The following is a 10,273-nucleotide window of genomic DNA, read 5'->3' on the forward strand; positions in this document are numbered from 1 at the left end:
AGGCACCCAGACATTTTCAATCGTGGGAAGCTATTACCACCCTCCGGGCAGAAGGGGCAGAAGTGGGTGGTAGATAATGTGACCAGATCCCTGTGAGAGCTGGAACTCCGGAGGAGGGATAGACAGAAGCTGCACTCATGTGGGGTGGTACAGCTGCTTCCAAGTATAAAACACAGAAACAGAGAGGAGGAGGTAAACCCCCCCACTTCTCTCTCTTTCTCCATCTATCCTCTGGCTGACCCCTAAACCTGGCTGCACCTCACTACCTGACAGTGGCATAGGCACTCAGGTAGTGTGGTCCATTGGAGCCAGCACACCTGGTACATAGCAAGACAGAGAAGAGCAGGTTGGGGTGGGGGTGAGTCTAATGGAAAATAGCCAGCACAGCATCCCTTCATAATCACTCACTAAAAGTACCACATAATAAGTAAAATATTGGGAGAAGCCTAGAGTTGACTCTTTTCCAAGGGGACTTAATTACTGAAGTGCCAAAAGATATTGCAAACCTAAAAACAGCTGCTTAAACTTTCCATTTTAGGGCTGACAGTGTGGTTCAGGCATAGAAATACTAAGAATACAATCCACTTTGTGGAGTTCTGTATGTTAAGTACATATATAGTGTATATCTTCTATTTTTGTCTTATCAGTAAACTCTTTCAAAAAATTTTTTCAAATAACTCAACTTTATTCCCTAAACCAGCTAAAGTATGATATATTATTTGGAAAGAGCAGGATTGTTAATTATGGAAATTACTTCAAATATAAATTGAGTACTATGATTTGGCATTAAAGCACAGTGGCAAGGGATTTTCTATGTCACCTTTTTGTTTTCTTGTTTAGTATGCACAAAATTATATGCCTCCTTTCCACTCCAGCTTTATTGCATCTGCCACATCACAAATAATATGATCAGTCAGAATGTCCCCATGGTCAGATGCATTGTTTTCTAAATTTGGCATTTTAACTGCTTTTTCATTTTACAATGTGGGCAGCAAAATTGGTTATAGATCCAAAAAATAAACCATATTAATAAACTGTAAGAAGAAATATTGCATTACAAATGAAAATTTCACCAAATAAAGTTTCATTTAATTGTAGCCTTTATAAGGACAGAATCCCTCCAGTTTAATCTTCAGTTACAGTTGTTGGCCATGCCTTTTGCTCTCTTGTTGATAGAGCTACATCTAATAAGGTTAACTCTTCCTTTGATATCATTTGAAGCAAGCTGTTTACACAGTTGTAGCTATAATGACTCCAGAGACTTTTGGCTTCTTGATATTTTTATTAACATTTTAACATCTAGAACTAAAAGTAAAATATATCTTATATTTTAAATATTTACTTGGATCTCTTATGATCGGTAATTTTATAATCCCATGTGCCTTTAGAGAAAAATTTTAAAGATTAATTTAAACATATTTTTCCTCAAAACACAATGAAACTTTTTAAATGGCTTCAATTTCAAGACAAGTCCACAGTCACCTTTCCACAGTTCCCACATCTCATTGAATGGTACCTCTCACATCCTCACATAAGTGCATGTGCAAATGCATACACGCACACATACACACACACAGAAATCCATTATAGCACAAGAAAAACAGATGGATTAAGATGATACTGATGATTCAGAAACTGTATAATTTCTGTAAAATAAAAACAAAAAGGATCATACTGCCAGAACACCTAATTATATAGATGAATGGCCTAAGACCGAATTCAGGTCAAGGAGGGACCTCTAGATAAGTTAAATGAATGCATTTTATTAATAAACTCCAGAAAAACCTCCCACTTTGAGCATGTCGTGGAACTCTGCAAGCCCACTGAAGGCACTGACAGCTGAGTTCATGCTATGTTCTATGCACGCAGAGGGCAACTGTGACGTTTGTCATGTTGCTTCTGGCAATACTGCTCCTCTGAAATAAACCTGTCACAGTGGACCCCTAGCATGGACATTAAGACTAGAGAAACACAAGGCAGTCCTCTCTCTAACTTTAGGTTTTTCACACCTCTGTCACCAAAGAAGCAATAACCTGTCAAAGATGGTAGAGATATCTCCCAAAGTGCTCCACTTGTAGGGGCTTTTCTTCCTACTTCCTTACTTGAGGGAATCCGTGGTCTATCAACATACTCCCCTCCCACATGGCCTAAACAGAAACACACAATCAGTAGGTCCAGGAAAAGCTACCTATAAGCTTGGAGTTTGGACTTCTCCATCTACACTTACTTTTTTGGTGGATTCATAACTTTAAATACCAGCATTAAGCCTGTGACTCACAAACTATTATCTTTACTCTGGGTGTCTCCCATGAACTGCACATGAACACATCCAAATGTCGGTCTGGATTCGGATGTCTAACAAGTATTTCAAATATAGCATGTACAAAACTCAACTCCTGCTCTTTCCCTAAAACCTTCTCTCAGGTCTCAGTAACAGCTACTCTTCCTTCTTGATGCTTAGACCTGAAATTGGGGAGACATCCTTGACTCCTATTTTACTCCCATACCCCACAAGCAATATACCACCAGATCCAATTGTTTTCCAATTCATCTAGAGTCCCACTGCCTCTCAATGCTGGCTCTGCGACGACCTAGCCTGACCACCATTGCTGTTCCCCTAGGATACCTGTAATAGCCTTCTCTAACTGGTCTTCTTGCTTTCACTCTTGTGCTCTTGTTATTATTATCAACAGTGCAGCCAGTGTAATCCTCTTAATATTAATCAAATTAAGTCATTGCTTTACTCAAAACCTTCTGATGGCTCTCCACTTCAACCAGACTAAAAGCAAAAGTTCACAAAATCTCAGATTATTTAGTTCTGTATAAGTCCTTGACCTTATCACCAATTCTTCTCCCCTCAATCTGATCACTGCAGTCATAGTTGCCTCCTTGCATTTCCTGGAACATTCTAGGCACATCCCAGCTTTGGTCTCATCACACCTATTGTTTCCTTGGAATGAAACACTTTTTATCTGATATCTCCTTGCCTTGTTTCTTCACCTGCTTTGGACAGGTCCTTCCTCAAATGTCATCCTCTCAATAAGACCCACCCTGATTCCCCTATTCAACTTAAAGTTGCAACCTCCCTTTCCAGCCAGCACTTCCAATACTCCATACTCTGCTCTACATTTTTCCATAGCACTTATCACCTGTGTTTTCTGTTTATTGCCATCACCTCCTCTCCCCACTAGAATATAATTTTCCTATGACCAGGTATTGTCACTTATTTCTTTTTAATTATTGTTTCCTAACTGCCAGAACAGTGCTTAGCTCACAGTACCTCACAAACTTATTATATGCAATAAATACCTATTGAATGAGTTAAATGCAGATCTCAAAAGTCAGTTTCCATCCTCAAAGAGAAATTTAATAGTGATCTGCAAAATTCCTGGTGGCCTCTAGTACTGATCAACCTAATCACTGACCTATAGATACAAATAAACAAGACACTTTTGGTCATTTATGGAAAATTAGCAACCTGAAAGAGGGTGATCAAACTAAACAGGCAATAAAAATCCTCCTGGTAGACAAACAAGACATTAGAACCATATGATCATTACAATAGATGTGGAAAAAGCATTTGACAATGTACAGCATCCATTCGTGATAAATCCCTCAACAAGCAGATATAGAGGGAATATACCTCAACATAATAAAGGTCATACATGAAAAGCCCAGAGTTAATATCATTGTCAATGGGTAAAAACTGAGAGCTTTTCCTCTATGGTCAAGAACAAGACAGGGATATCCATTCTTACCACTGTTATTGAACATTATACTCGCAGTCCTAGCCACAACAATCCAACAATGAAAAGAAATAAAAGGCATCCAAGTCAGTAAGGAAGAAGTAAAACTTTCACTATTTGCACATGACATGATACTCTATATAGAAAACCCAAGAGGGCACCTGAGTGGCACTGGTCATTAGGTCTCCGACTGTTGGTTTCAGCTCAGGTTGTGATCTCAGGGTCCTGAGATGGAGCCCCACATCAGGCTCCCTGCTCAATAGGGAGTCTGCTTCTCCCTCTCCCTCTACCCCTCCCCCTCCCCACTCATGCACTCTCTGTTTCTCAAATAAATAAATAAAATCTTTAAAAAAAAAAAGAAAATCCCAAAGACTCCACTTAAAAACTGTTAGAACTGATAAACAAATTCAGTAAAGTTGCAGGATACAAAATCAATGTACAGAAATCTGTTGCATCTCTATGCACCAATAATGAAGCAACAGAAAGAGAAATTAAGAAATCAGTACCATTTAAAACTGCACCAAAAACAATAAGATACCTAGGAATAAACCCAACCAAAGAAGTGAAAGACCTATACTCTGAAAACTATAAAATAACAATGAAAGAAATTGAAGATGACACAAAGAAATGGAAAGACATTCCATGCTCATGGATTGGAAGAACAAATATTGTTAAAATGTCTATACTATCTAAAACAATCTACACATTTAATGCAATTCCTATCAAAATGCCAACCACATTTTTCACAGAGCTAGAACAAACAATCCTAAAATTTGTATGGAACCACAAAAGACCCTAAATAGCCAAAGCAACCTTAAAAAAGAAAAGTAAAGCTGGAGGCATCACAATTCTAGACTCCAGGTTATATTACAAAGCTGTAGTGATCAAAACAATGTGGTACTGACACAAAAAATAAATCAATGGAACAGAGTAGAAAACCCAGAAATGAACCCACAACTATAAGGTCAATTAATCTTCAACAAAGTAGGAAAGAATGTCCAATGGGAAAAAGACAGTCTCTTCAGCAAATGGTGTTGGGAAAACTGGACAGCCACATGCAAAAGAATGAAAATGGACCACTTTTTTACATCATACACAAAAATAAAACTCAAAATAGATTAAAGACCTAAATCTGAGACCTGAAACCATACAAATCCTAGAAGAGAACATACAGCGACTTCTTAAAAGATATGAATCCTGAGGCAAGGGAAACAATATCAAAAATAAACTATTGTAACTACATCGAAATGAAAAACTTCTACACAGTAAAGGAAACAACCAATAAAACTAAAAGGCAACCTACAAAATGGGAGAACATATTTGCAAATGACATATCTGATAAAGGATTAGTATCTGAAACATATAAAAAACTTATAAAACTCAACACCAAAAAACCAAATAATCCAATTAAAAAATGAGCAGAAGACATAGATATGTTTCCAAAGAATACATACAGATGGCCAACACACACATGAAAAGATGCTCAACATCCCTGATCATCATGGAAATACAAATCAAAAGTATAATGAAATATCACTTCACACCTGTCAAAATGTCTAAAATCAATGACACAAGAAAGAGCAGGTGTTGGTGAGGATGTGGAGAAAGGGGAACACTCTTGCACTATTGATGGGAACACAAATTGGTGCAGCCACTCTGAAAAACAGTGCAGAAGTTCCTCAAAAAGTTAAAAATATAACTACCCTGGGGAGCTTGGGTGGCTCAGTCAGTTAAGTGGCTGCCTTTGGCTCAGGTCATGATCCCGGGGTCCTGGAATCGAGCCCCGCATCAGGCTCCCTACTCAGCGGGGAGCCTGCTTCTGCCTCTGCCCCTCCCCCCCCGCTTGTGCACACTCTCTCTCTCTCTCAAATAAATAAATATAATCTTTAAAAAAATAGAACTACCCTATGATCCAGCAATTGCACTACTAAGTATGTATGCAAAGAATACAAAAATACTAATTCAAAAGGAACATGCACCCTGATGTTTACAGTAGCATTACCTACAGTAGCCAAATTATGGAAGCAGCCCAAGTGTCCACAGACTGATGAATGGATAGAGAAGATGTGGAATACATGACGGAATACTGCTCAGCCATAAAAAAAAATGAAATTTTGCCATTTGAAAGGACATGAATTGAGCTACAGAGTACTATGCTAAGTGAAATAAGTCAGGGAAAGACAAATACCATATGATTTCACTTTAGGTGGAATTTAAGAAACAAAGGAGCAAAGGGTAAAAAGAGAGAGAGGCAAACCAAGAAACAGACTCTTAACTATAGAGAACACACTGATGGTTACCAGAGGGGAGGTGGTTGGGGGATGGGTGAAATAGGTGATGGGGATTAAGGAGTGCACTTGTTGTGATATATAGAAGTGTTGAATTGCTGCATTGTACACCTGAAACTAATATAACACTGTATGTTAACTAACTGGAATATAAATAAAAACTTAAAAAAAAAACAAAGGAACAGGACAAGTTCCTTTTTAAACAACACTCATGAATCTTGGTTTCAAAGACTGTCACATCCACAAAAGAATAGGCTGCTATGCCAAAAGAACCATCAGAGAACCAGAAAGTCCTTTTGGAATTTAAAAGTGTACTTGATAAAATTTAAAAACCAAAAAATGGCTGTAATTGCATAACAGTTGCTTCAGAAAACTGAATTGGTGATTCAGAATCTCATCTTGAGCAATTTTTCCATAACTTAAAAAGAAAACAAAATAGAAAGTACAGAAGAGAGCTTACGAGACAAGAAATATGGATCTAAAACATATAATATTGACTTATTAAAAGTATCAGAAGAGAATGGAGTAAATGTTGGAGAATAAATAATCGAAAGAGAGGAAGAAAGAAAGAAAGAAAGAAAGAAAGAAAGAAAGAAAGAAAGAAAGAAAGAAAGAAAGAAAGAAAGAAAGAAAGAAAGAAAGAAAGAAAGAAAGAGAAAGAAAGAAAAAGAAAGAAAGAAAGAAAGAAAGAAAGAAAGAAAGAAAGAAAGAAAGAAAAAGAAAGAAGGAAGGAAGGAAGGAAGGAAGGAAGGAAGGAAAAGAATCTCCTGAGCTGAAGATGGACTTATCAGGACAAAAGTGCACCCCAAGTATCACAAGAAAGAGTGTATTAAATTAAAATAAAATATGTATATAGATTTTTTTGTCAAAATTCTATAAAGAGGGGGCGCCTGGGTAGCTCAGTCCTTAAAGTGTCCGCCTTCGGCTCAGGTCACCATCCCAGGGTCCTGGGATCGAGCCCCGCGTCGGGCTCCCTGCTCCACGGGAAGCCTGCTTCTCCCTCTCCCACTCCCCCTGCTTGTGTTCCCTCTCTCACTGTGTCTCTCTCTGTCAAATAAATAAAAAAAAAAATCTTTAAAAAAAATCCTATAAAGAGAAGAATCCAATTTTCTAGAAATAAAAATAGTTACCTAGATGAGAAAGACACTCTAACATTATATGTCTTAATTTTAATTGTAAATATTAAGAAAATACCTAGCTGCGCGGCTGCAAGATGGCGGCACAACAGCAGGACTGTGAGGGTGGTCCGCAGGCGTCTGGGCTCGCAGCGGACGCCTACCCGCTGGGCCGCCTCACGCGTCCCGTGTGTTTAGAGGTGTACGAGAAGCCGGTGCAAGTGCCCTGCGGTCACGTCTTTTGCTCTGCATGCTGCAGCAGTGTCTGAAGCCAAAGAAGCCGGTCTGTGGGGTGTGCCGCAGCACTCTGGCACCTGGCGTCCGAGCCGCGGGGCTCGAGCGGCAGATTGAGAGCACAGAGACTTCTTGCCATGGCTGCGGTAAAAATTTCTTCCTATCCAAGGTCCGGGCACACGTGGCTACCTGTTCCAAGTACCAGAATTACATCATGGAAGGTGTGAAGGCCACCACCAAGGATGCCTCCCTTCAGCCAAGGAACGTCCCAAACCGTTACACCTTTCCTTGCTCTTACTGTCCGGAGAAGAACTTTGATCAAGAAGGACTAGTGGAGGGGCGCCTGGGTGGCTCAGATGGTTAAGCGTCTGCCTTCAGCTCAGGTCATGATTCCAGAGTCCTGGGATCGAGTCCCACATCGGGCTCCTCTCCCTCTGACCCTCCTCCCCCTCATGCTCTCTCTCATTCTCTCTCTCTCTCAAATAAATAAATAAAATCTTAAAAAAAAAAAAAAGGACTAGTGGAACACTACAAGTTATCCCATAGCACGGATACCAAATCCGTGGTTTGCCCCATATGTGCCTCAATGCCAAGGGGAGAGCCCAACTACCACAGCGCCAGCTTCGTAGAGCACATCCAGCGCTGGCACCAGTTTTCTTACGACACTTTTGTGGATTACAATGTTGATGAAGAGGACATGAGGTGTTGCAGCGCTCCATCTTTGATCAGTGAGCAGTCTCTGCTGTCCGTCTCCTGTTCCAGAGCTTCCATTGTGTGTTAGGCGTGAAACATGTGACTCATACACCTTAAATGTACAACAGACCTGGAAGTGAGCTGTGGTGTTAGGATAGGGTCCCTTCTGACAGAGAAAGAGGTCTCCAGGTCAGAGCCGTCCTTTCCTTTGGGGTCTTCCCTACTGTTCATTCTGTCACATGTCTGGTCTTTCATTGCTCCTCAGCTACTTCGTGGAGTTTCTGCTTCCTCTTCTGGAAGAGAACCCAGCTTCTCCACCTATCCTTGTTTCACACTTGTTCCTCCCATCTGGTGTTCAGGTCCTCTGAGCCAGCCAGGACCTTTTCTGGGTCATGAATAGTACAAATGAGACCAGCATCTTCTCTCCTTGTCCCTGAGGTGTGTGTATCCAATTGGTGATGGAGCTCCTTCTATGCTCTGGAAGTTCTTGTTCGTTGGCCCTTAGCAGCAGCTGCCAAAAGCTGGAGTTTACCTCCTGGGAAACATTTCAAAAGGCCTGTTGGAGTGAATGTTCTGGGTTTAGCATGATCTGATGCTGGAAGTTCTGATTAGTGATATTTTCCTACCACTCCTGCACATCCTTAGAATTAACTGGTTCGGTCTTAAATGCCTGCATGGTGCCTTTTTAGGATAAGGTGTAACCATATATTTTTAGTGAGAATAAGTGTTTCTAGGTTAGGAAAGTTAAACTCCATTTATCCATAAGTGGGGAGGAGGGTCAGCTAAGAGCAGCGTGAGGGCCATAACTTTTTGGTTCTGATTTTCAAACTAATGCCGTATTTTCAAATGACTGAGTCATGTTTACCTCTCTATATGGAGCCTGCTTACATTCTTGTCCTTGAAGCACTAGAAGGAGTCCTCAAATGAATAAGAAGGAAAAGATTTAGGGGCTCCAGTGGATACTATAGTTAATTTATCTTTTATTTGTTAACTTAGATTAAACTGAGTATTGTTTTTCTATCACAAATGGTTTCCACGTGTAAATCAGTGTGTGAAAACCTGCCTTCTAAAGCAGAGGTTATAGGAACTCTAGTATCACAGCCTGCTATCTCTTTTTGACAAGACACGCTGTTCAGAAGGCAAAACATGTCTCCTGTGAGCATTTCTTGATGGAAACTGTCTACTGGAAGCTTGCTTTTTTAATAGCTCAAGAAACTTGAAGTTCACCATGTTTCACGAATATCAATAAATACAAGGCTAAGAGCTGTCGGTCTAATATGTAGGAGCAGAACCTCTGATTGACCAAAAGGCATGTGGCTTTAGGTTCACTTTTTCGTGTCAGACCTCTCTACACTGAGCATGGAAAGTTTTTCTGGTCAGTGGCTGAGGTTGCAAGTGACAGCGCACTTTGGGCCTGTGTGTAGTGCTGTTGGGGGCCTCTCCCTCTGCCAGTCGGGGCTGCAGATGCCTAGTAACCAGCAAAGACAGGGCCCTTTGGGGGCAAAATAATTTTTTCTAATGTGATGTTGCTTGGGAGGGCCCAAATGTTAAGGTCCATGTCTTCACTGTAATTTCTGGAAAAAGTTCACTCTGACCTCCCTGAATTGAGAGGTCTAAGTTTGGAGGGAAATTTGACAAAGCCTTCATTTGAGGAAACGGATGAGAGTGTGTCCATTTCACTGGTGGTACCCAGAAACCGATTTCCTTGTATTAAGTGAACTTCATATATTTCTAATAAGATGACTTTCCAGAAAGTGAAATTTGTTATGTTCTGGCTTTTAAATGGTGAAATATAAATAAATTTCATAATTTATCCGAAAAAAAAGAAAATGCCTAACAATTGACAGAGTACTGAAGAATGTCTCTCTAAATATATAGATTTAATACATGTTTCTATGCTCTGATATAAAAGTAATTAGTTAAAAACAATTTAATACTTATGTGAAATACGTTCTTCAATTGCTTTTTCTCACATAAACATTTTAAACTGAGCTAAAGAAACTCTTCAGGAAAGAAATTATTGTTATTTCTCTCCTCTTGGATATAAATTCTTAATTATCTTAGACTTATATCTATGGACCATAATAAAAGGTAGTAGGAAGGAACATCAAAGCACATTAAAAGTATAACTACATTTTAAAATAGAAATAAGCATACTATGTCATATTCAGGCACTCAAATCAAATAAGACTGATTC

The 10,273-nt window shown here is 39.6% G+C and overlaps 1 pseudogene; it reads left to right on the forward strand.

Annotated features, from left to right (window-relative positions):
• The first annotated feature begins 7,247 nt into the window (after positions 1–7,247).
• Positions 7,248–8,115, forward strand: LOC113923545 (annotated as a pseudogene).
• The last annotated feature ends 2,158 nt before the right edge of the window (positions 8,116–10,273 follow it).

The sequence above is a fragment of the Zalophus californianus genome, chromosome 9 (genome assembly GCF_009762305.2).
Source record: "Zalophus californianus isolate mZalCal1 chromosome 9, mZalCal1.pri.v2, whole genome shotgun sequence".
NCBI lineage: Eukaryota > Metazoa > Chordata > Mammalia > Carnivora > Otariidae > Zalophus > Zalophus californianus.